The 26,656-nt window shown below is 41.4% G+C and overlaps 1 protein-coding gene and 1 non-coding gene across 8 annotated transcripts in view; one reads left to right on the top strand and one right to left on the bottom strand.

Moving 5' to 3' along the window:
- Sox5 (SRY-box transcription factor 5) overlaps positions 1-26,656 on the top strand; it is an 884,924-nt gene that overhangs the window by 67,492 nt on the left and 790,776 nt on the right. The window lies entirely within an intron of this gene.
- Positions 15,021-15,093, bottom strand: Trnag-gcc. The gene has a single exon. It is a non-coding gene; the product is annotated as a tRNA-Gly (tRNA).

Here is a 26,656-nt window from a genome sequence, read left to right as displayed (position 1 = left end):
CCGGGGCGCGGGAGCCGGGGCTTGAGAGCCGGGGCGAGGGAGCCAGGGCGAGGGAGCCAGGATGCAGGAGCCGGGATGTGGAGCCAGAGCGCGGGAGCCGGGACGCAGAGCCGGGGTGTGGAGCCGGGGCGCGGGAGCCGGGACGCAGAGCCGGGGTGTGGAGCCGGGGCGCGGGAGCCGGGACGCAGAGCCGGGGTGTGGAGCCGGGGCGCGGGAGCCGGGACGCAGAGCCGGGGTGTGGAGCCGGGGCGCGGGAGCCGGGACGCAGAGCCGGGGTGTGGAGCCGGGGCGCGGGAGCCGGGACGCAGAGCCGGGGTGTGGAGCCGGGGCGCGGGAGCCGGGACGCAGAGCCGGGGTGTGGAGCCGGGGCGCGGGAGCTGGGATGTGGAGCCGGGATGTGGAGCCGGGGCGCGGGAGCCGGGAAGGGGGAGCCAGGGCGAGGGAGCCAGGGAGCTGGGACTCGGAGTGGGGGCACGGGGGCCGGGGCGTGGAGTCGGGATGCGGAGCTGGGATGTGGAGCCGGGAGGCAGGAGCCGGGGCGCGGGAGCCGGGGCGAGGGAGCCGGGGCGAGGGAGCCAGGACGCAGAGCCGGGGCGCAGGCCGGGACGCGGGAGCCGGGGCGCGGGAGCCGGGATGTGGAGCTGGGGCGCGGGAGCCGGGATGCGGAGCCGGGATGCGGAGCCGGGGCGCGGGAGCCGGGATGCGGAGCCGGGATGTGGAGCCGCAGCTCGGTAGCTGGGGCCAAGAGGTTTGTTTTCATGAGTTGCAGTCATAGGTTTGAACTTGAGGTGTTTTTCTGCTGGCTACAGCTCTATTACCTTCGGCTTGCTGGTGGTTGATTAGAGATGAGAGTCTCAGGGACTTTCCTGCCCAGGCTGGTTTGCAGCAGGATCCTCAGATTTCAAGCTTTTTGTGTAATACTCTCGGTTTCCCATGGGACACTTATCTCCTGGATTGAATAGATAGGCCATTACAAGGCAGAGGATCTGAACTGGCAAAAAGAAAGAAAGAGAGAGAGAGAGAGAGAGAGAGAGAGGAGGGGCTGAAGGCTGAACATACGTTTTTATGTGTATCATTATCATTAGAGTTTTGCTTTGTTTTCTTATAGTGCTGGGGAATCAAATCCAGGGCTGTCTTCATGCTAAACACTCTACCAGTAAGCCATACCCCATTCCAGATCTGTGTGTGTGTGTGTGTGTGTGTGTGTGTGTGTGTGTGTAAATGTCAGCAAGAAAGCTTGAACTCAGGATCTTCTATTTTCACTTGGCTTTTTCACTCCAGGCTAGAGTGCCCTGCCACTTGAGCTACACCACAACCTCCAGGTTTTTGCTGGTTCATTGGAGATACAAATCTTACAGACTTTCCTTCCCAGGGTGGTTTTGAACTATGATCCTTAGATCTCAGCCTCCTGACCAGCTAGGATGACAGGCGTGAGCCACCAGCGGCCCAGGTTTAGGGGAGTACTTTAGAATAGTCTTTTATTATAAGTTCTCTTATGGTAGAATTTCAAGTGATATGCATTGTGCATTAGCCATGTGCATTTTGGTTTAGATATAGGCAGTCCTTCAAATACCTGGTCTCCACAAATTAAGTTATAAAAGTCAAATACGTGAAAATTGACATAGAGAAAAAAATTTTCTGGTAAGAAATGCTTTGGAAAAACATCTTTTGTAGAGGCATATATTTGCTTCATAAATAGTTTGTGGAAAGGTTGGCCATATTGAAAGGGAATTTCCACGAAAAGATGAGGATTTATTTTTTATTTCTCAGGAGATCTAGCTTTTTACACTGCTTTAGGATGTTGCCCATTTTTCTATTGGTATCAGCAATCATACCAGTGTTAGGGGGAAAAATGTCATTTCTAGTAATGGGGCCTGTCAGTTATTCAAAGACTGAACAATCTATGAGTTAAGAAAAAAAAAAGTGATCTTAATGTGTTACCATTTGCGAATGAAAGCTGTCCTGATTTCCCCCATCTTCTCCTCTGGGAAACTATACTTATCTTTCATTCTGTGTCAGGAGAAGCTACCATTTCAGGGTAATTTCTGTTCCTATGCTAGCATATTTCTCTTGTTTATGTTCTTTCTTTTCTCCATATGGGGATCCTTCGCTCTCTGTGTGTGCGTGTACAGTTTGCCCATGCACAAATGTAACAAGCAATCGCTCGTTACTTTTTTATCTTTTGGTGCCAGTCCTGAGACTTGAACTCATAGTCTAATCACTGTCCCTAAGCTCTTCATCTCAAGGCTGGCGCTCTACCACTTGAGCCACAGCTCCACTTCCGGTTTTCTGGTGGAGATCAGAGTCTCACAGACTTTTCGGCCCCAACTGGCTTTCAACCGAGATCCTCAGATCTCAGCCTTGCAAGTAGCTAGGATGACAGGTGTGAGCTACTGGCACCTGGCCCTATTATGATTATTTAAATGAACTCTCTAGCATTTGGTACCAACCTAGTTCCTGGTAGGCAATGTCACAATAAGTAAATATATACAAAATACAAAGACGTGGATTTTCATATTACCCCATGTAAAATGTTTGTTTGTATTTTGGTGGTACTTGAGTTTGGATTCAGGCCTTGCTCTTGCTAGATGTGTATTCTACCACTTGAGCCATGCCTCCATCATGACTTTTCGCCAGTTAGTTTAGAGACGGAGTCTAGTGAGCTTTCCTATACAGATGCACTTTAAAAGGCCAACCTTCCAGATCTCCACCTGTTAAGTAGCAGGTATGAGCACCTGGTACCTAGGCTAAAACTCTTCACACACACACATTTTTATTATCAAAGCGAAATACAGAGGGGTTACAGTTTCATATGTAAGACAGTGATTACATTTCTTGTTCAACTTGTCTATATATATATGTGTGTATATATATACATATATATATATATATATATATATATATATATTTTTGGCCAGTCCTGGAGCTTGGACTCAGGGCCTGAGCACTGTCTGTGGCTTCTTTTTGCTCAAAGCTAGCACTCTGCCACTTGAACCATAGTGTCACTTCTGGCCATTTTCTATATATGTGGTGCTGGGGAATTGAACCCAGGGCTTCATGTATACGAGGCAAGCATTCTTGCCACTAGGCTATCTTTCCAGCCCCACTTACTATATTTTTATTGAGATTTTACTATGTGCAATATTGTTGTCTTAAGAGCTTTAAAGTTGGAGTGCCTCTCACGTTTTATTTAAAGCCTAGGGTGCAGATGCTTAATTGTTGTTTAGCTCCTTTTCCTCTTCTGAAAGAGTAATGCAGAGAATAAGAGAGACTGATGCATATAGAACCATACTTATAGAGTGCTTAGCTAAGTACCCTTGCCTTAGCAAGTACTTAACGAACATGAGTTTACGTTCTGGTTTTAGAAGTACAATATGCACTCAACCTACATACAAAATGGACAGGACACATACAGTAGGAGAGCGGGATGCCTTTGTGTCCTATTTGTGATTTCTGGCAGGGGTGGAGAGTGGAGGAAAGATGGAGAAAGGAGGGAGCTAGCATGTGACTTGTGGGCTGAAGAATGTGGAGATGGAGGGAGAATTGACATTTCTGGTATGGAGGAACCATGTGAATGAGGATACAAAGTCAGGAAATCCAGAGGGGTAATATGGTGGGGGCAAAGAGATTCAGTTTGGCTATATTTTAACCAATAGCCCTTCTTACTCTCACTGGGAAACACAGTAAGAAACAGTTGTGGAAAATAGTTCTTAGGGAGCTATGTATCAAGCATAGCAGAGATACTTAGGAGGTCTAAGCATGAGAATTCCATGACTAGACCTTTCTTGAAATATTTTTTTTAAATAACTTAAAAGAGTATGAGATGGAAACTGAGCACTGGTAGCTCACGCCTGTAATCCGAGCTACTCAGGAGGCTGAGTTTTGAGGATCATGGTTCAAAGCCAGCCAGGGCAGGAAAGTTCATGAGACTCTTACCCCAAGGAACTACCAAAAAGCTGGAAATGATGCTATGGCTCAAAATGGTAGAGCATTAGTGCCTGAGCACAAAAGCTCAGGGATAGCACCCAGGCCCTGAGTTCAAGCCCCAGGAGCAGCACTGAAACAAGAAAGAAAGAAACGAAGTCATGAGCTTACACAACTGAAAATCTCAGTTGAAAAGTCATCAAATGCTGAGAAATAGCTAGGGAGAAAAGCAAGAGCTTGAGTCAACAGTGCCTTGAGCATTTCTGCCTTCAGCTAATTTAGGAAATGGCTCTATAGAAGCTATTGTGGCACAAGAATGAAGCAAACAGGAAAATTTCAGACTTTGGCCTGTCTCCATCTCTCTCTTTTGGGTGGAGAGATCTTTCTTCGAATAGGTGGGGAGGAACCATAATTCTTTTCCTAACCATGAATCAATGGCAGGAATGTAAATAATAATGCTGTTTTCTGACAAAGCTATTGAGTTTCTCTCTCTCTCTCTCTCTCTCTCTCTCTCTCTCTCTCTCTCTCTCTCTCCCCCTTCACTTTTTTAAGAAAACAATAAATGAGACAAGTACAACCAGAAAAAAATGTAGGTGTATTTATAGGTGATCTTTCTGGATAAATGGAAATCTAATCTGTGATGAACTAGTGATATTTTAATATCAGGTACAATCAACTGTTCAATGCTAAGGTGTTAAGTTATGTTTATAAAAGAGGAAAAGTCAAGATTAATTCTGTCACTTCAGTAATTATTTAGAAAGCTCTTTGTAAATACTACTCCCCCCAATATCATTTCGAGTGACACAAGTTAAATAGATCAAGATTCTGGATTCCCTATAGGTTGAGCAAATTCATTAATTTCTTTCCAATCCTGGGGCTTGAACTCAGGACCTGGGCACTGTCCCTGAGGCTTTTGTTTTACTTTTCCATTCCCTTCCCCCTCCCCCCCCCCCCCGAAAGCTAGTGCTTTATCACTGAAGCCCCAGCACAACTTTTGGCTTTTAGATGGCTAATAGGGCCTAAGAGTCTCATGGAGTTTCCTGCCCAGCCTGGCTTTGAACTGTGATCCTCAGATCTCAGACTCCTGAGCAGCTGGGATTACAGATGTGAGCCATGGGCACCTGGCCAGATTTGCTAATTGTTAACCTCTTAGAAAATCAGTTTGAGGTATTAATAAAATATGTAAAAGCAAGTCATTTTATTAATTCATAATTCCTATTAAAGGTAGCCTTATTTAACTATAATTTTGCTTTAACAAAGGCTTCCAAACAAAGACAAATTATTCATAAATTAGAATCTAATATACTTATACCTAAATGATTAATACTTATAATATCTAAATGTGGATAAGTATAAGTATGAATAAGTAACTAGTAATTATTATAGCTAAAGAATGCTTAGCAATTTGTGATAGTATTTAATGTAAGAGTGAAATAGAGAGTTCAAATCTCAGAACATTAGAGATTTGGGTATTTATTTAAAAGTAGTTCCCATAATTATACAGAGACATTCATGTAGGCAAATGAAGAATTCCCTCCCTTTTTTCCTTTTTTCCTTGTGCTTGTCCTGGCATTTGAATTTAGGGCCTGGGTGCTGTCTCTGAGCTTTTTGTCTTCTTTTTGCTGGTCCTGGGGCTTGAACTCAGGGCCTGGGCACTGTCCCTTAGCATCTTTTGCTCAAGGCTAGTGCTCTACCACTTTCAGCCACAGTGCCACTTCCTGCTGTTTATGTGGTACTGAGGAATCGAACTCAGGGCTTCATGCATGCTGCGCAAACACTCTACCACTAAACCACACTCCCAGCTCCTGTCTCTGAGCTTTTATGCTCTATTGCTCTACCACTAGAGTCATAAAAGCCCCACTTCGGGCTTTTTGGTGGTTCATTGGGCTTAAGAGGTGCACAGACTTTTCTTCCCTGGCTGTTTTTGAACCACGATCCTCAGATCTCAGCCGCCTCAGTCTCTAGGATGTGAGGCAGGAATCCATTTTTCCTTCTGAGCCACTACATCATTACCATGGGGGTCGCTTTTGCTCCATTTCTACCTGTGTGTACTGTTAAAAGTTTGGTGGTTGTCATCCTGCTAGATGATTCTAAGAGTTTTCCCCTTGTGCTTCTAATTCAAGTTTAGAAATAGCCAGTGGATGTTCTGCTCATAACATCCATGCTGACTGTAGTCAGTGAGTTGGCATCTTTGGCTACTGTCGAGCTCATGGTTCTGGGGAAACGGATAACACACAGGATGTATAGGGCCAGGAGTTCTGGGAAGAGGTGACACATTGGTCATTTTACCCTGAGCCCGTTGTCATCCCAAGAATACTTGATTTCATGAGGGCCTATGGCAGGTGTTGGAAATGTCTGTGTGTGTGTGTGTGTGTGTGTGTGTGTGTGTGTGTGGCTACTGAGGTTTGAATTCAGGTCCTTGTGCCTGCCTAGGCAGGTACTCTACTACGTTAGCTGCACAGGCAACCTCCTGGCCCCCAATCCTTTTTTGTTTTGATTCACTAATTTTCAGACAGGGGTGTTACACATTTTGGACTGGGCTACCCTTGGGCTGTGATTCTCCTTCCTATGCCTCCCACATGGCTGAAATTACAAGTGGGTACAACCATATTTGGATTGTTCCTTGAAATGGGTTCTTACTAACTTTGTGATCAAGATTGGCCTGGGATTGTGATCCTACTGATCTCTGCAAACCCCTGGGGTTACAGGGATGAGCTACTGTCCCTAATTCCCCAACCCCCCTCACCCCCAAGTTTGAGCCTTCATGTATATTTCATATGCTGAATTCTTATATAGACGGGGTGGGAAATGCATGTTTATGCTGTAGTTTGAATTTAACAGCATCCCATCTCAGGTGAATTTCACAATTAATTAAATTAATTAACATCACAGTTAATTAAAGGGTAAAGCACATGATCATCGAATCAGTCACTAATAATCCTAATAATAAAATTATTTAAAACAATGATATAGTTATCTTTTGAGTATTTCTTGTACACTCTCTATCAGAGAGTTCACATTTCATTGGGTGTGTCACAGTGACATGTCAGTGTTGAAATATATCTTGAAGCCATTAAATATAGGCAACCAAATTTAGTTTTTCAGCCAAGTTGTTATTTTTTTATTGCTAGATGAGTTATTTTCATTAACTCAGTAGTTCAAGAAAGGAGTCTGTCTGATCAACCTTGTTACATCAAGGTCTCTGCAGGCAAAAATGAATTACTTAAGTATTTCAGTGTAATAAGTGGATTTTCAAGTGAATTTTTATGTGTGGCATACTAGCTATTTGGAAGGCTGAGGTCTGAGGATCACAGTTCAAAGCCAGCCTGGGCAGAAAAATCCTTGAAATTCTTATCTCCAGTTAATGATCAAAAATCCAGAAGTGTAGGTATGACTTCAGTGGTAGAGCACCAGCCTTGAGTGAAAAGTCCTTCTCACTGTTGATAGTCTGATGTGTTGTTTTTTTTTAAAGTGGTGACTTGCTAGTTTGAGATGCTACAAATCAATTATTTGTTTGTTGGTTTATTTGACTTTTATAAGTCACTCATCAAAGAGCACTAGTTTCAACTTCAGCCTTATAAATGCAGATACTAATGCATGCTGATCTCATTTTGTTTAGTTTTAAAGTTGACTGCCCCCCCCTTCCTCCCAGATACTATAGGAAGATACATAGGAAGAGTGTTTTTGAGTAATCACCCTTCTGTTGATAACCAAAAATAGAAAACGCGTTGCTAAAGTTAAAAATCATGTAATGACTTTTCAGCAATTATGTCCCATATTGTTCATATTTTGTATGCCCATTGCATTTGGCTGCAGAGTTAGGTGACACGGTAAACACTGTTTTTAATCATGTTTATTAGTTCTTGGCTTATGTGAGTGATAACATTGCCTTTGGATGGAGTATTAGCATATTCCTTGCTAATTAAAACAAAGCTTTATATCAGCTAATCCTCTGGTCCTGGGTCTGGTGACTGGGGCCTCCTGGGTGTATCTAGAAATTGCATTGAATGAATATGGAGACAACATTTTCTTATGGTGCACACCAACCCAGTTGTTGGTGTTTGCACCAGAACAGCTCCCTTGGAGTCAAGTGTCTCAGCAACTTTATGTTCACAACCATTTGGGGGGGGGGGGGGAGGCTCAAAAAATAGGTTGGTGATCCAGGAGCTGATGAGTTGGCCCACAAATTTGAAGCCCTTGCGGAATTGGGTGAACCCATGGGAAGTTCCTGTGTGGACTTCCGGTAAGATGGCTTCCTTCCGGTTCCCAGCAGTCTGTGCTAGGGCAGAAGGGAAGACCTGTCCTCAGGATGTTAAGGCCTGCTGGTACTTAGCACACTCGATGCCCAGGTGCAATAATCTGGGGGTGCAGAGAATCCAGGACACGATGTAGAGTGTCAGGTCTTTTCCCTCTGGGCTCCTTTTCCCTAGCAACTTAATCCTCTTTGTTCCTGGGTTGTGTGTCCTAAGAGCTTCCTCTGAGTTCTTCTCGCATGCACTTTGCTTATCAGTCTGACTATGTCTGATCTGTTTTCTTCTTCTGCCTGTTCTTACTTTTAAGATCTTCTCTTTCTTATGTAAAAAAGGCAATTAGACTGGTATCTGTTTATTTTAAACAAAATGGCTGTTAATTAGCGTGATCAAAAACCTTGCCACAGTGGGCTTGGGGGGTGGCACTTTGTAGTTGAGCTATATTGAAGACAAGATATCAACTCAGAGTCTGGCTTTTTAAGAATTAATGAACAAACACACTTAGGAGGTTTTGTCTGGTCTGGTTTGGAGCTACAGACTGTAAGTACACTAGAATTCTTAATGTTTTGCTTCTTCCCCCCCCCCCCAACTGACTAATGCTGTTGCTTATTAAAAGTGCATAAACTTATTGAAGAACTTTTTTTTTTTGAGACTATAACTGATGTGTGAGAGCTACACGATTTTCATTTAATTGGTTCATCTATGATTTTCAAAGTCAGAATACAAAATAGGCTTCCTTCTTCCATTAATAATATCTCCTACCTTTTTTTTTTTTTTTATTAAGTTCTCAACTTACAGACCTCAAGGAACAGCTTAAACAATCATCTCTGCCTCTGTCCCGGCCACCCCATTTAACATTTAGAATAAAGATGCAGATTCTAAGAATTGACTTAATATAAAACAGCCAGAAAAGTATAGGTTATCTTTAATATTTATAGCGCTTTGAATGATAATGTCTAGAGTGAAGGTAATAGACATTACACTCTTTACAGAGAGATTAGATTATGTTCTCCATAGATGATTTCTAAGGTAGAATGCCCTGAAAAAAAATAGATGATTTTTATGGTGAGTATTTTGACAAAAACAAATTTCTAATGAAGTAGCTAAATATAGTAAATCAAAACAATGTACTATTAACCAGAGCATCCTAGATATTTAACACTCTGGTTAACTAAAACGTATATTTCTGGTTTTCTTTTCCCTTTCACATTCAAGAGAAGAGGAGGACCAGAATGACAGTGGTCACATGACCTGGCTTTGCAGATTTGCACAACATTTCAACAAACATTTCTGTAGCTAAAGAAGGAACAACTACTTCTCTTAAGGATGCTTGAGAATATTTGGGATTTAAGAACATGATCGTATGGAAAACCACACACGGAAACTTGATTTTTCAATTGACTACTTTGGGGGAAAAGAAGGCTTTCTGAAAATTTCATTATAAAAATCATTACTGGGAATTAAACTCAGGGCCTCACACTTGCTAGCTACGTAGGTAGCTCTACCACTTGAACCACACCTCTTGTCCCTACTCTTTTTTAAAAGAATTGTGCCAGTTGATCCTTGAACTCAGGGCCTGTGCACTGTCCCTGAGCCTTTTCTACAACTTAAACCACAGCTCCACTTCTGGCTTTTTGGTAGTTAATTAGATATAAGAATCTTCCTCAGGCTAGCTTTGAACTTCGATCTTCAGTTTTCAGCCTCCTGAGTAGCTAAGATTACAGGCATGAGCCACTGGTACCCAGCTGAAAATATTCTTATGATGACTAAAAGATAGTTCTTAATAGATTTAAGCATCCATTCAAGGATCTGTTATTACTTATCATGGAAAGTTCCTGCCTGAAATCTGTGCTTGCTGTTGAACATTCGTACTTGGTATTTTGCCTAAGTTTACTTCTGCTGATTACACTCATTACTCCTAGTTACCTCCTTTATTGGGGAAGTGCCTGCCATGATCTATCTTTAGTCTACTGGCCTTTGTTTATAGTCTTCCCCACAAGATGTTGTAATGCTTCTTAGAGCTGATATAATATAGATGTGGGTAATTGGGCAATCAAGTTCAAAGTACATTCTAAACTTAGAATTAGTTGGAAAGTAATGAATGACACTCAGCATTGGTTTTTCTGCATTACCTGCAGTTAGGTTTGCATGTTGAAGACATCTTCATTTAATGCTTCGCATTTATTCCCATATAGTTCTGCCTTTGAGGGCTTATAATTTTTGGAGCATACAAACTTAATTGTTCGCTTGTCAATTATATATATATATATTGCTTGGACACACACACACACACACACACATATATATATATTACTACTTTACAGGAAATCTACCTCTTCGATAAGGTAGCCTTTTAAATTTTTTTCCCATTTTTAATGTTTTTAATTTCAATTCAACAGGTGCAATCATGAATACTGTGTATCTTGATCACTTTTGATCATTTTCTTACAGTTCCTAGACCCTCAAGTTCTAATTTCCATTTCCTTTTCAGTAGTAATGAGACTAATTACCAAACAAACTCATTTGGGGAAAATCCAGTGGTAACCAGGTTAGCTCGATGGAAGAAAATGAATGCCCTGTGCATGGTAATTTAAGGCTTAGTGGGGTCTATTGATCTCACCAAGTGAACTTTACAAAGTAAAGCCTGATTTCTTCATTCTGAAGTGAATATGCAGTCATATAAGTTACACATGTCAGAGGATTTTTTTTATATTTAATATTCTCCTACAGAGGTAACCTGGGGTAGCACAAAAAGTAGGTCATTCTGTTTTTATATAGCCTTGAAAACTATCCAGGCTTGAGGGAAATAAAAAGCATCACGAAGTGGTGACTCTAGACTATGATTGCACAGTAGGGAAGAGCCAATCTGTAAATAAAGAGCTGCAAGAAAGGGGAATCTAAGGTAGGGAAATAAAAGGTGAATCAAGTACCAAAGGGTTTTTTTTTCCCAAAGGAAAGACAGGAGTTTCAGTTCTAAAACTTAGAGATAGGCCACACATTAGTCAGTATAAAATGTAGATTTTTTTGAAAACCTCACAAGAATCCCTGAAGATCTAGAAGTTGGAGACATGAGGAAAACCACGGATGTTTATTTATTTATTTTGATATAATTTTTATTTATTAACTTATTTTTCAGCTTTCATAAGATCCCAGGTTTAATGAATATAAAGAAGCTGGTATTGGAATGAATGTTTATTAAATAAAACATTGCATATCAGGTATCCATGGCTCATATCTGTAATCCTCTCTGCTCAGGAGGCTGAGATCTGAGGATCAAGGTTCAGAGCCAGCATGGGCATCAAAGTTCATGAGACTCTTTCTTTTTTTTGGCCAGTCCTGGGCCTTGAACTCAGGGCCTGAGCACTGTCCCTGGCTTCTTCACGCTCAAGGCTAGCACTCTGCCACTTGAGCCACAGCGCCGCTTCTGGTCATTTTCTGTATATGTGGTGCTGGGGAATCGAACCTAGGGCCTCGTGTATCCGAGGCAGGCACTCTTGCCACTAGGCTATATCCCCAGCCCTCATGAGACTCTTAACTCCATCGAACTACCAAAAAGCTAGAAGTGGAGCTGAGCCTCAAGTGGTAGAGTGCCAGCCTGGAGAGAAAAAGATAAGGGACAGTGCCTAGTCCCTGAGTTCAAACCCCAGACCAGAACTAAAAACAAAAGGCCCTAAAAAACAAACCAAACAGACAACCCCCCCCCTCACATTTTAAGCTATTATAAACTATATGGGCTATATATGGACTACATATACATAATGAAGACTTTAAATACTGAGAGACTACACACATCACACCTAGTAAAATAGAACAGGACTAAGAGAGGACACCCCAATTCTGTTTGCGGGGACTTTTTGGATCAGAAAACAGGTAGCAAATTTCTGGATTTTATAAAGTATAAAATCAATGTTATGCATTTCTCATATATTAGGTCAATCTTAGGGGAGAAAAATCCCAGTGAACTGGGAACCAGTTGCTAGGATTACAGGCTCATGCTTGCAGTCATAGAAACTCAGGAGGCTTCGGTCTGAGGGCCATGGTTCAAAGCCAGCCTAGGCAGGAAAGTCCAGGAGACTCTTATCTCCAGGCCCTGAGTTCCAGCCCCATGACAAAGGAAACTAAATCTATATTTGTTTATTTCCTGCCAGTCCTGGGCCTTGAACTCAGGGCCTGGGCTCTGTCCCTGAGCTTCTTTTTGCTCAAGGCTAGCACTCTACCACTTGAGCCACAGCACCACTTCCCGCTTTTTCTATATATGTGGTGCTGAGGAATCGAACCCAGGGCTTCATGTATATGAGGCAAGCACTCTACCACTAGGCCATATTCCCAGCCCCCCTAAACCCATATTTCTAAGAAGATCCTGGGTAGGTCTCAGCCGCCTTCAGCCAGGGTAATATGCTGAGTTGTGGAAACTTCTTGCTTGCATCGGGCCATAGAGACAGCTCCACTCTCTACCAACAAGGGGTGCTGTTGGCACCAGTGCATCTGGAGTTTAGGTAGACACAAGCCAGTTGGCCTTCTGTATCTCTTAATTACTGACTACATTTACACCCCTTTTGTCCCTATTTCCTTCTGGAGATATGGAAAAGGAATAGAAAAAAAAAGTTCAACACACACACAAACTTTATTTTGATCTGGGCATGTGTGGTATGAGTTTATGCTTGTATATATCCTGAGATTAAGAGCTATTCTAGACATCACAGTAATGTGTGTACATAACAGGCTACAGGATGGGTGTCATCCCAGCTACTCAGGAGGCTGAGATCTGAGGATCATGGTTCGAAGCCAGCCCAGGCAGGGAAGTCCATGAGACTCTTATCTCCAACCAACCCCCATGAAATGAGAAGTGGCGCTGTGGCTCAAGTGCTAGAGCACTAGTCTTGAGTGCAAAAAGCTCAGGGATAGTGCCCAGGCCCTGAGTTCAAGACCCTTGACTGACAAATTACAAAAAAAAAAGAAAAGAAAAGAGAGGGCAGGAATGGGGAGGGAAGGGATGGGTAAGAATGGGGTGAAAGGGGGAAATCAAGACACATTGTATTCATAAACTGCTTTATCCAATGGCAAATCGTTTGTGCAACTACTTAAAAGATTATAATAGAAAAAAAAAGCAATAATAGGATGTGTGTAGCTAGGAAATAACGGAGCTTCTGGTATTTGGGACACATCTAAGTACATTAGTTATTTTTGTATTGAATTGTTTGCCCAGTTTTCCTTTAATTCTATGATTATGATACAGATTTATGGAAAAGAAATGACATCAGCCAGCGTCCAAATCTCCTACTTGACAAGTGACTTGCTTTATAACTTAGGAAAGTCCACTCACCAACCATTTCCCACACCGGCCTCAGTCTTCCATTGAAGGAGTACAATGCAGGCAAGAACAATGTCTGCTTTTGCTTCCTCTTTAATTTTCTACATTCACACACAGAACCTGGACTGCCTATGTGTGCTCAGTGAAATGGTTGACCCAGGGAATAAATGAAGCTCTAGGGCTGGAATACACTACAACGTAACTTCCTAGCTGTAGCAGAGTAAAGACAACCACCTCTAAATAAAGACGTTTGAAGCAGTGTCTAGCATGTGGTGGTTAAGTGTTAGGCACTTTGATGCCTTTGAAGGCCAAACAACATAGCCAGGAGGAATAATAGTAATGAAGTTAGGGGGGCATGAGGGACAAGGTAACAAACAGTACAAGAAATGTTTCCAATGCCTAACGTATGAAACTGTAACCTCTCTGTACATCAGTTTGATAATAAAAATTTGAAAAAAAATAGTAATGAAGTTGGGGAGCCCTTATTTCTTCTTTGCTCCATCCTTGTCCTGGGGCTTGGGGCCAGCTGTTCTTTCTCTCCATTATCCAAGAAAGAAGGAAGATGGAGGCAGTATCTACATCACAGAATTGTTACCAAGCAACCAATGAGCAACAGAGCCCTTGGCATAAGTATGACCCCATGCCATCCAATGGGCATGGGTCTTCATCTCTGTTAGCTCCGCCCCCACCAAGATGGTAGTCCTTGTGTCTACTCTGTCCATTTTCTTGGCTCTAGCTCATCAGTAAGTGTGTGTGCGTGTGCACATGAGTGTGCACATGCTAGTACTGGGAGATGAACTCAGGACCTCACACTTTCCCTGAGCTTTTTCATCCCAGGCTAGCTCACTGCAGCTTTGGGCCGGCTACTTGATAGGAAGGGCCTCACAGATTTTCCTACCCAGGCTGGCTTTGAACTGTGATCTTCAGATCTCAGCCTCCTGAGTAGCCGGGGTGACAGGTGTAAGCAATCATTTCCTGCATCTATACGCCCAACATTTAACTGACTAGAAAGTTGGAAAAGGCACCTGTCTCTCGCGAGTGTCATTGTTGTGGACATGTCTCTCAGTACCTGATTTGTCAATGCAATATGCTAAATTATATTATGTATGTCAAATATATAACATGATAGATAATATATAACTAATAAATAAAATTATAGTATATATCATATATAATGAATTATATTAATGCAATAGCTTCTGTTTCCAAGGGTTCTCATTAGAAGAGGATTAGAAGAGTTTATCTCTCTCTCTCTGTCATCTATATCGATATATTGATATGTACAATGTGATAATATCAATATATTGATGACTATCAATACCTAGTGTATTGATATATGTCATATATCAATGTATTATGCACGTATATATGCATGCACCTGCATCAATATCCATGGATATAGACACATGTGTATGTATCTAGATATCGAGTTAGACATAATTTGCACATACAACTTATTCAAGTACATCCTTCCATTCACACATCATATAAACACTCACCACCACACTTATATATGTGTAACGCTTTTCTTTATTTGTCCCATGCTGAGGATTGAACTCAGGGCCTCTTGCCTGGCAGGCAAACGCTCTACCACTGAGCCACACTCCCAGCCCTACAGGGTTTATAGATGTTTTTGCTTTATTTTTCTATGATTGTCTAGGGTAGAGACTCCTAAATTTAGCCAGAAGGAAGCCCTAAATCCAAACATCCTCTTTCAAACATCCCTTCCTTGCCACGTGACTGGCAAGGAGCAGGCCCCTGATTGGCCTCTGGTTTTCATCTTTTGAAAACTGAGAAATTCATCGTGATGATGTTATTTCAGATGCCAATCGACTTGGAAGGTCTCCCCTTCTGTGGTGTGCCTGAGAGAATTTTCTCTTTCTGGTCATGTGAGGAATAAAAAAAATAAATAAAGCTCAGAGTTATAGATGTCAGTGTTGTGAAATAAAAGAAAAATAAAGGAAAATAAAAAGAATTAGGTTTGACCAGGAATGGAAGCTTTTAGATCAAAAGGGCAATTTGAGAAAATGATGGCGAGTACGCGAGAACCATCGTTTATTGAAGAAATCAATTTGCTCTCTTAACCACCACCACCACCAATGCTACCCCTATCATCTCTGAAAATAGATAGGCACTTTGCGGTTCACCAATCTTTATTTCCCATCTGTTTCCTTACACCTGACCAGATCTCCTCCTTTCCCAATAAGATCCTATCGAGGAAGACTCGTGGGTTTAGGAAGCCACAAGTTTATGAGTTAGATAAAAATCTCCAAGCTTTTAGGAGGTTTAACAAGGAGCTGTCAAACCGTATTTCAGTGATAATGACAATTCCCAAGGTAAATATGATGTGGTCACTTTTACATCCTGTCCCTCTCCTGCTTTGAGAGCAGAAGCGATGGAATAAATCTTCCTGTCTTTGTTTTTGAATCTAGGTTTCCCCAGAGAAAAGCCAGGGAACTGTTCAAACTCATAATCAATTCAGTTCCTAAGAAAACACCTCCACTTATCTCCCAATGATTCTTTCCAGAATTGGGGGGAGGGACACATATTAAAAGGGAAAAATTAAGATTTTCTAGCCATAGAATGCAATAGGAAAATACAACTTTGAAACTGGGGAAGGGAGGAATGGCATTGTTTATTATTATTATTATTATTATTATTATTATTATTATTTTGTGTGCTGGTCTTAGGGCTCGAACTCAGGGCCTGAACTCTGTCCTTGAGGTTTTTTTTTCATTTTCCTCAAGGCTGGTGCTCTACCACTTGAGCCACACCCCCACGTTTTAGTGGTTCCTTGGAGATAAGAGTCTTACAGGGTTTCCTGCCTGGGCTGGCTTTGAACCGTGATCCTCAGTTTTCCTCCTTCTGCAGAGCTGGGATTATAGGTGTGAGCCACCAGTGCCTGGCAGTAGTTATTTTTAATCCATTTGTTTGGTGTCATGTAAATTACCAGAAACATCTAACACAAGAAAAATGTACCAGAATTCAGTAATCAAATGCTTAAAACTATGGTTTTCTCCTCTAATACATGGCCGTACAGGACCAGAAACAAAACCCAAATAACAGACTAGATAACAAGTAATGATTCTGGAAAAGCAAATTTTATGATTTTTTAATTGGATCATGATATTTTCTCTCCAACTTTACATTCAGAATGGTTAAGGAGATAGTTTCCTTAAAAGTATGGCTATATACCACCTTCGGAGGGCACACATCTGTAATCCTAGCTACTTGGGATACTGAGATCTGAGGATCCAGGTTCAAAGCCGGCCGGAGGCAGGAAAGTCTCTGAGATTCTTATCTCCCATGAACCATCAAAAAGCCGGAAGTAGAAGATGTGGCTCAAGTAACAAAGCTCCAGGCAAGTGAGAGCAGGACACCCCGAGTTTAAGCATCAGGTTATAGATTTTTTAAAAATTACAAATAAGATTACAGATTTTAAAAAATCATGAAAATTGAGTATTTAATATAATTAATAAATATATTACCAATCTATAAATATAGGAGTTTAGCTATCTTCCTAGCACTATAAAATGGCCTCTATTAAGTCTTTCAATGTAAGAACATGATCATAATAATCTTGCGTATTATTGGACGCTTTCCAGAATATCTGTCTCTCTTGTTAGCTGTTGTTTGGTCGGATAATCTTGTGAGGATCGGAAAGCTAATAGAATGAGATTTCTTTTCGAGTTGAGGATATTGGCAAAAGAGGGGCAAATGATGTTAACCACAAATGGCATTAATAAATAACTGAGCTGATATGAGATTCTCTAAGCCCCACAGCCTGTTGCCTTGCATGGAACTGATGGAGGATTTGATGGGAAGAGTTATATGAAACAAAATTGATTTGTGGTTCTAATAACTCTGGAACCGTTGCTGCTCCATGGGGGACAGATTTCGTGTCTCTTGTGTGACTTGCCTCCCTGTCTGTGTCGATAGTATCTCATTTAAGTATTATGTGTACACATTCTGAAATATTTCTAGACACGACACCTAAGCCATTAGTAAATGAGTGCTATGGAAAACAAAATTGGTAAGGTATTTGGGGTACAGGAAGATTGTGCCTGTTTTGGTTTTCCTTTTTAACCACCATTTGAAAGGATCACTAGCAAGTTCCAAATTCAGTGTATTCAATATAAAAGTCACACGGGCCATGGATTATGATTTCAATGATCAGTTTGGAGCAAAGCAAAGAAGTATCCCACAAAATATTCTTTCTTTGTCAGGTGCTGGTGGCTCACACCTTTAATCCTAGCTCCTCAGGAGGCTGAGATCTGAAGATTAAGATACACATAATTACACATGTGCGCACACACATACACACCATTTATTTGTTGTCTACCTTGTAAAAGAAATTAAATAAACATATATGTATATATAGATTACTCAAGGATCTGCCTATCTATAAACATATGTATTCATAATATATACAATAATATCTGTCTATCATCTGTTTCATCTTTATCCTCTGTAAATACCTGCTAACGTAATACAGAATACCAAATTCTCTAGCCAGGCTTATATAAATACTTCATGGGAAAGCAACTCTTGCTATTGATTCACTCGCAGACAAAGTGTATTTTGGTCATATCCATGTAATTCCCCCAACATAGTATGACACACAAGAGTCTAAATTGCCCAAGTTGGTTGAACTAGCTTCCTGTCAAATAGTAGGATCTCTGCAAAGAGTCCAGTGAAGGCCTTCTAGAACCTTCTATGGATGGCACTTTCTCAGACCTGTAAGGATGACTGCCACGGGAGAGTATTGCACTCTCGCAAGGAAGATTCCAGCAAAAAGAAAGAAAGAAAGCAGGTGACTTGCTGGATTGAATTCAGTTCCAGTTTAAAAGAAAAAAAAAAAGTAATAAAAGTCTGAGAAACAGGGCTGTTGGGGATCTAATCCGCTCAAGTGAGTCCGCTCCAGGTTGAGCACCTTAGTCCATTGAGCAGGGCTTCAGATTAAGTGTGCCATTCTGCTGGCTGGCTGGCTGAAACCTCTTTTGCTTTCTTTTCTTTTCTTTTAAATTTCTAGTGCCAGCTTTCAGAGAGCCACAAAAATACAAGGAGTGACACGATCGTAGTCAATTGGCCTTCCTTCCTGCAGGTTTGTGAAGGATTTCCTCTTACACTTGGGTAGCATTCGGTTGCTATGGTAATGCCCTTCGTGGTGAGAAGAGCAGGCTTTAGGTTGGACCTCAGGTTCTTGGGGTTTTTTTTGTGTGTGTTTTTTTTTTTTCTCCCCCTTTCATTTCCATCTAATTTGATTTGACTGTAAATGATCACTTGCATTGCATTGATTAAGCTTCCGGGCTGTGACCAGAGCTGGTGGAAGGTGAAAGGTCAAGCCAGGGGGGCTTTCCCTCTGTGGTTCACCCTTGCTTTTTATGCTGAGATCAGTGCAATAAGGCATTGAAAATTAAAAAAAAAATTCCTTTCCTCCACCCTTTATTACCATGATGCCCCCAGTTTCTCCCCTGCTCATTTTATGAAATAGAATCAAGAGGAAATGATGTGCAGAAATCTTTCTTCTCCATATCACTCTAGAGAGGCCCAATGCAATGTTTTTAATTCTCCGTTCTTGTGCGGTATGAGATCTAATCTAGAATGATTATGTATTTATGTTGCCTCTTAAATTTTCTTTTTTGCCAGTCCTAGAGCTTGAACTCAGGGCCTGGGCGCTGTCCCTGAGCTCTTTTGCTCAAGGCTGGGGCTCTACCACTTGAGCCACAGCTCCACTTCCAATTTTCTGGTGGTTCATTGGAGATCAGAGTCTCTCCCACTTTTCCTGCCCAGGCTGGCTTTGAACTGTGATCCTCAGATCTCAGCCTCCCTGAGTGGGTAAGTTTACAGCTCTCCCAAGTGAGCTCTTAGTTATGCCCAGAAGGGGAATTAGATTTTTGACGATGGAAAACAAAACTAAACTAAACTAAAATATACCTGTGAGTGATCACATTGTCATGAGTATATTCCAAACTCTATGGGATATATATTAATATATAAAATAATTACATTAATTATATAATTCATTATATTAATTAAAATGAAGATATAATATATTGATATACATTAATTTTTTGCAATCCTTCTGGAGACTTGTAGACAAAAATAAACCAAACTTGTGAACCAAATAAAGGAATAAAATCCGTGGTTCCTTTCAGCAGTTGCAAAGGATGAGTTCCGAGGTGAGAATCTTATCGATCACGCTTCCAGTCATTCATGCTTTCAGAATGGTTAAGGACAGATGGCAGGATGAAGAAAGAAAACCTAGCAAATGCCAAAAGCACTGGTCAGACATACTGAATCAGGCTCTGCAATTGAATAATGGAATCAGGCAGTTCGTATATGGTTTAAAAAGTTGTGCGGTCTGAAATTCAGACTGACTAGGCTATCACCATATTTGGGAGGGAATTGACTTTATTTACTTAGGTATTTATTTATCTCCTTACTTACTTATATGTGTGTTGATCCTGGGGCTTGAACTCAGGGCCTGTGTGTGTTCTCCTTGAGCTTTTGTACTCAAGGCTTGGTGCTCTACCACTTGAGCCACAGCTCCATTCTGGCTTTGTGCTGGTTGATAGGAGAGAAGAATCTCAAGGACTTTCCTACCTAGGCTGGCTTTGAACCATGATCCTCAGATCTCAGTCTTCTGAGTAGCTAGGATTATAGGCATGAATCACCAATGCCTGGCCTGGCATTATTTAAAATATATTTGTTTATGGAATCCGGAAGCACCTTTCTTATAACCATAGTAACCATTGCTGCACACAAAACTATACAGATCTGACTTTCTCTGAAGGAGATTTATCTCAAGGTTTTATCTCAGTCTGACCATAGAGTCCCCACAAGGCTAAAAATGTTATGTCTAGATAGTCAAGGAAGAAAGGCTCATCTTTACCAACAATGACTTAGACTAAAATGTCAAAGCCCCACATTGGGAACAACAACTTCGTCATTCTTATAAACTCATCTTTAGCTCTAGCCTGTTGCTCTCCTCTGAACCTCCAGTTACCTAAAAATAAAAGAAAAAAAATAGGTTACAAAGGTTTAGTCACAAAAATTAATTTTCAGGTGAAGGTAAAAAATACATCATTAACATGATTAGATTTTTTTCTCTCACACCTTTGATATTTTATCAAGAAGACAAAATCCATATGCTGGCATTGGATACACAGTGATTTTGCACCTTAAAATGTAGTGTCAAGATCTTTATTTGCAAAGTGTTGCTGTCTATAAGATTTAGCTTTAATAGTGTTACATTTCCATCTATAAATAACTTTTGCTTCCTACCTGACATTAAAACAATGTATGGCATTTGGCAAAAAGAAGAAGAAGAAAGAAAGAAAAAAGCCAATTGCCAAATGATTTTTTTAGTGCCTCGTTGAGAGATGTCATTGTAAATATTTTATAGTAGCTAAACCCCTCTGAGGAGAGGTTTTAATTGACTAATGTTTCAAAATAAATGATTTATTTGGGCACGGCGGTGAAATCATAAGTGCTAATCAGATTCAGAAAAGCGTGGCATTGTTGAATTTTATTTATAGTGGGCCATGCTACCTGGTTTATTACAGGGGAGGGGTGGAAAGCTATATTTAATCAGTGAGAATCTGGAAGGTGAATTATAATGAATCACCCACAGGTGTGAAAAAGGCAAAGGAAGTTAGAATAGGTCGATTCGTACCTCACACCTAACATTAGACCCCTCTCCTGTGTTATCCGAGTTAGGAATCTTGTCTTCATTTAGCTGCAGATTAATTCAAATCCTATGCACAGCTGGGCACTGGTGGCTCATGCCTATAATCCCAGCTACTCTGGAAGCTGAGATCTGAGGATCATGGTTCAAAGCCAAGCCTAGGCAGAAGAATCCATGAGACTCTTATCACACCTCCCCCCCCAAGAGTCTTTTACTCTTTCTCTATCTCCTCATAGTTAGATCTATTTCTTTTGTGATTAGAGTCTTGCTAACTTTATGCATGAACGGGCCTCTAACGGTGATCCTTGTTGCTCTACCATCCACATAGCTGGTATTACAGGCATGCGCCATAATGCCTGCACGCAAAGCCTTTCTTGTGGTGGTTTTATTCCACGGAATAAATGAATTATATGCACATCTCTATGCCCTGATTTGGACTGAAAATGGAATGGCAGGGAGCATATAATTATCTTTTTAAGAGAGAAAACCATTTCCCTGTGTGTCAGATTTCCCCTGTCTTCACATTCTCCTCTGTCTAATTTTACAAGAGGTGCTAATAGAACTCTTGGCAAATTAGAGGCTGCAGACTTTTAACCTGTGTTGTGAGAAAATTATTACTCATTACTATCATAGGAATAATTCAAATAAAAATAGTTGAAGGGTGCCTTCCGAGTGTATTCACTTTGCTAATTAATGCTACAAATTCAGAAGGACAGCACATTGGAGATGTTTGGATTAAGCCTTCAATAATCAATGAGTTTTATTCTAATTTTGTGTGTGTGTGTGTCTGTGCCCACATTGAGGCTTGAACTCAGGGCCTCGTGTTCTCAGTTTACTTTTGGCTTTTTGGGGGGTTCATTGGAAATGAGAGTCTTACGGACTTTCCTGCCCTGGCTGGCTTTGAACCATGATCCTCAGATCTCAGCCTCCTGAGAAGCTAGGATGACAGGCGTGAGCCCCCAGTACCTGGATATGTACATAATTATAAATTAGGTCTAATTTTCATGCATCAGAGAAAACAGGCATCGTTTGTCACTCTGGGCCCGACTTCACGTATTTTTTTTCCCCCTAGATCCATGCAGTTCTTTGGTGATAGTGTGAGATTCTTTCTCCCTAATGGATGAGTAAAATTCCATTGTACATCTGTATCCCATTTTCTTGGTCCATTTTGCAGTGGAGAATTAAGAAAGAAGTCATTCTTGTGAAGATTGGGCATCTCTGTTTATTCTGGGATACAAAACTCCAAAGTGGAGCTGGGTGCCTCACGCCTGTCATCCCAGATACTCAGAGGCTGAGATCTGAGGATCGCAGTTCAAAGCCAGCCTGGGCAGGAAAGTCCATGAGACTCTTATCTCCCATAAACTACTCAAAAAGCTCAAAGTGGTGCTGTGGCGCAAGTGGTAGAGCAGTAGCCTTGAGCACAAAGAGGTCCAGGGACAGCGCCCAGGCCCTGAGTTCAAGCCCCCGCAAAGGCGAATGAATGAATGAATGGATAAATAATCAAAATGTGGCATCTGAGAGACAAAAGCCCAAACAAATGATGCCAAGAATGAGGGATAGAAATCAGAAAGCAGTGGATAATATTCTGTGTATCCAGTTTCCTGAGGAGCCACAGAAGCAAGAAGCCTGATACGTACTGGACTAGGCTGAGTCTTTGATTAACCTCAGAAACATTGCTTGCTTAAATGAGATGGCGAAGTGCTAACTTGGTGTAGGATTCATTTTGAGAATTTTTCAGACCTTTATGGAAAACTTGTGACAATTTTACTTCTTTGTTAGATATTTTTTTCTTTCTCAAATGCCAGGAGACACCGTGCCCTCTGCAGTAGTTCAAGTGTGTGCAGAGAATATCTAATAGGTACCGTGTGTGTGTGTGTGTGTGTGTGTGTGTGAGAGAGAGAGAGAGAGAGAGAGAGAGAGAGAGAGAGAGATTATTCTGGACTCAATTCATAAACCAAGAGAATGAAGGAGGAAACATGAGAACTGAAGAAAAGCTAGCATTGCTTATAGCAGTATTATCTAACTGGGTCACAGATAATTTGACTAATTTGACTACCCTATGGTTTCATTCGGCAAAATGTACTGTGGCAATTCTCTTTGCTCTTGGATATCTATAGCACACAGGAAAATGGAAAACACTTGACGGTCAAACAGGAACAAGCTAAGTTAGGAGCTGGTGGCTCACGCCTGTCATCCCAGCTACACAGGAGGCTGAGATCTGAGGATTGAGGTTCAAAGTCAGCCAGGGCAGGAAAGTCCATGAAACTCTTATCTCCACTGAACCACCCAAAAGCTGGAAACAGCACTGTGGCTCAAGTGGCAGAGTACTAGCCTTGAGCACAAAAGCTCAGGGACAGCGTCCAGGCCCTGAGTTCAAGCCCCAGAACTGACAAAAAAGAAAAGAAAAGAAAAGAAAGAGGACAGGAATTGGGTGGCTTAAGCATTAAAAAGAAAAAAAATAAAGGAGCCGGGAACCAATGCCAGTGGCCCCTACCTACTCCTTAGGCAGCTGAGATCTGGGAATCATAGTTCAAAGCCAACCGAGACAGAAAATTCCACAAGGCTTTTAGCTCCAAGTAATCAGCAAAACCCAGGAGTGGAGGCGTGGTTCAAGAGGTAGAGTGCTAGCCTTGAGTAAAGAAAGCTAAGCAAGAGTAGGAGGCCCTGAGTTTAAATCCCAGTACTAGTGCGTATATACACACACACACACACACACACACACACACACACACACACAGAAAGAGAGAGAGAGGGAGAGAAGAGAAATGAATAGAGAATTATCAGCCCCTGATGCCACACAATTAAAGCATGTCTAAGTACTGCCAGGAAAAAAATAAAAAACTCAGAAAATTGGCTCGTGTTTTACCTTCTAACCTTGCTATTAGTCAGTTTCCTTTAATTGGCTAGCATGTTTATTTGTCAGAAATTGGCTTTGTTTCCTAATGCTGGGTGAATGTGGGCAGGATTACACCTGCAAGAAAATAGCTGTAAGCTCTCATTTTTTTTTCTTAGAAAAATGATACAGGGATTCGAACATGCATCTTAGAGAAGGAATTCTTAAGCCTAGAACTTCAGAGGCATTTCTGAATGCGTATTAATCTGGAAGATATTACTTTGGCCAGTTTAAGGAAGTGGAAAAAAATAAATACAGATATTTTACCTCATATGTCATCTTTCACTTCCGTTCTGTGCTTTTGTGTACAGTTTGCAGCCATTTAACCATAAGCTGCTGCTTAATTTAAGAAATCAGTCTGATAACATTTCTTTGGTTACTTATTTCAAATTATAGAAGCCCCTTTTGGGGGGGGGGAAGAAAAAAGCCAGGAACTAGTGGCTAATGCTTGTAATCCTAGCTCTTCAGTGACTCTATAGGTTGAGATCTGAGGATTGTGTGGTTTGAAGCCAGCCTGGGTAAGAATGTTTGTGAGTCACTTATTTCCAATTAACTACCAAAAAGCTGGAAGTGGAGCTGTGGCTCAAGTGGTAGAGCACCAGCCTTGAGTGAAAAACAAAATCCAAGAAAGAGTGCATGAGTCCTGGAGTTCAAATCCTAGCACCACTTCAAAGCAAACAAGCAAGCAAGAAAAGTAGGAAGAAAGAGAACATTCTAGTACTTCACTGGTTTTTTTTTTTTTCTGAGTTAATAGGCATTGATGGTTGGTTGTCTAATTATCTAACCATGTATTTCCTGAAGAAATGTGATTGTCCAATAGGTTTAACCACCCATATTAAGTTTGTTGTTTTTTTTTTTTTGGCCAGTCCTGGGGCTTGGACTCAGGGCCTGAGCACTGTCCCTGGCTTCTTCTTGCTCAAGGCTAGCACTCTGCCACTTGAGCCACAGCGCCGCTTCTGGCCGTTTTCTGTATATGTGGTGCTGGGGAATCGAACCTAGGGCCTCGTGTATACGAGGCAAGCACTCTAGCCACTAGGCCATATCCCCAGCCCCCATATTAAGTTTTAAGTTTTACTTTTTATAGATTTCTTTTCTGAATTAGATTTCTCGATGTCATTAATGTAAATTTAGAAGGAGTATTTTAAAAGGCGGAGGAAAGAAGATCGGTGAAATACAAAGCAAAAGGAAGGCAGCATATTTCCAAATGGAGTCGAGGAAGGATATTTTTTTTAAGCATTTTTTTAAGACTTTCTGTTTAATTACTTTGCATCGAAGCCAGCTGGTTTGCTATAACTTTCATGACCTTATTTTCCCGAATGTTCTCATAAATCAAAGGAAGAATATGCTCTGTTCTAACATTAATCCTGAGGAAAAATCCCATATTTGAAAACAAAAGAGAGAAAGGTAGAAGCCAGGTTGCCTGGGGAATTTTAAGGTCTTCGGTGAGGTTAATTGGGAGGGCATAAATTCCTTTATCCTCAGATTTTTCTTTTCCTTTCGCCCCCACCCCCAACCTCCTCTAAGCCTTTTCTGCCCTCTAACCTATCATTTCTCTAGCAGCTTAAACTTTCACATTGAAGAACCTGGAGATAGAAAACTGATTCTCACAGACAGGAGAAATGGCCTTGATTGTGGGTTTGTTTGTTTATTTCCCACCAAAGCTTCTTTTTTAAAGTCCTTTATTTTAAATTCCAATGATTTCAGAGACACTCAAAGGTGAAATGCTCCCCAATCCTGTGTTATGAGTATAGATCTCTCTCCATATAAGAACCTTCTGGAATTTTCCATGAGTCACCAGTCTTGAGGAAGCCTCTTCTTTTTTGTCAATCTCTAGCTATTGTGGACTACTGTAGTGTGTGTGTGTGTGTCTGTATGTGTGTGTCTGTGTCTGTGTGTGTCTGCGTGTGGGTGTGTGTGTTGCTCCTGAAGCTTGAATTCAGGGACGGAGCCACAGTTCCAATTCTAGCTTTTTTGCTGGTTCATTGGAGACAGGAGTCTCAAGGACTCTTTTGCCCAGGCTGGCTTCGAACCACAATCCTCAGATCACAGCCTCCTGAGTAGCTGGGATGACAGGCGTGAGCCACCGGCACCTGACTCAGTATGTGTATTAAATATACCATCGTTGAAGCCCAGATATAGTATGTTTGATACATTTTTTGCATTATCAGCTTAATCCATTCTAAATTATATGATTGCAATTCCTGTTATTATTCTTACAGCCCATTGTAGTGTCTCTCTTTGTGCAGTCCCACAGTTTTGGTATGAAATTTACGATTTCTCCATTGCCTGCCAGTTTTTTACACTCCAAGAGATTCATACAGTTACATAATTTAGGAACAAAACATCCCTTCTCCAGCATGTATAATGTCATAATTACAGCCTGTGGTCACTCTAAATTCAGTCATGGGAAATTCCTCACTTAGCTTCATAATTGTCCTTCCTTCCTTCCTTCCTTCCTTCCTTCCTTCCTTCCTTCCTTCCTTCCTTCCTTCCTTCCTTCCTTCCTCCCTCCCCCCCTCCCTCCCTCCCTCCCTCCCTCCCTCCCTCCCTTCTTTCCTTCCTTCCATTTCAGTTCTGGTACTGGGGCT

Source organism: Perognathus longimembris, chromosome 27 (genome assembly GCF_023159225.1).
Source record: "Perognathus longimembris pacificus isolate PPM17 chromosome 27, ASM2315922v1, whole genome shotgun sequence".
NCBI classification, from domain to species: Eukaryota; Metazoa; Chordata; class Mammalia; order Rodentia; family Heteromyidae; genus Perognathus; species Perognathus longimembris.
This window is presented reverse-complemented; position numbering and strand designations above follow the sequence as displayed.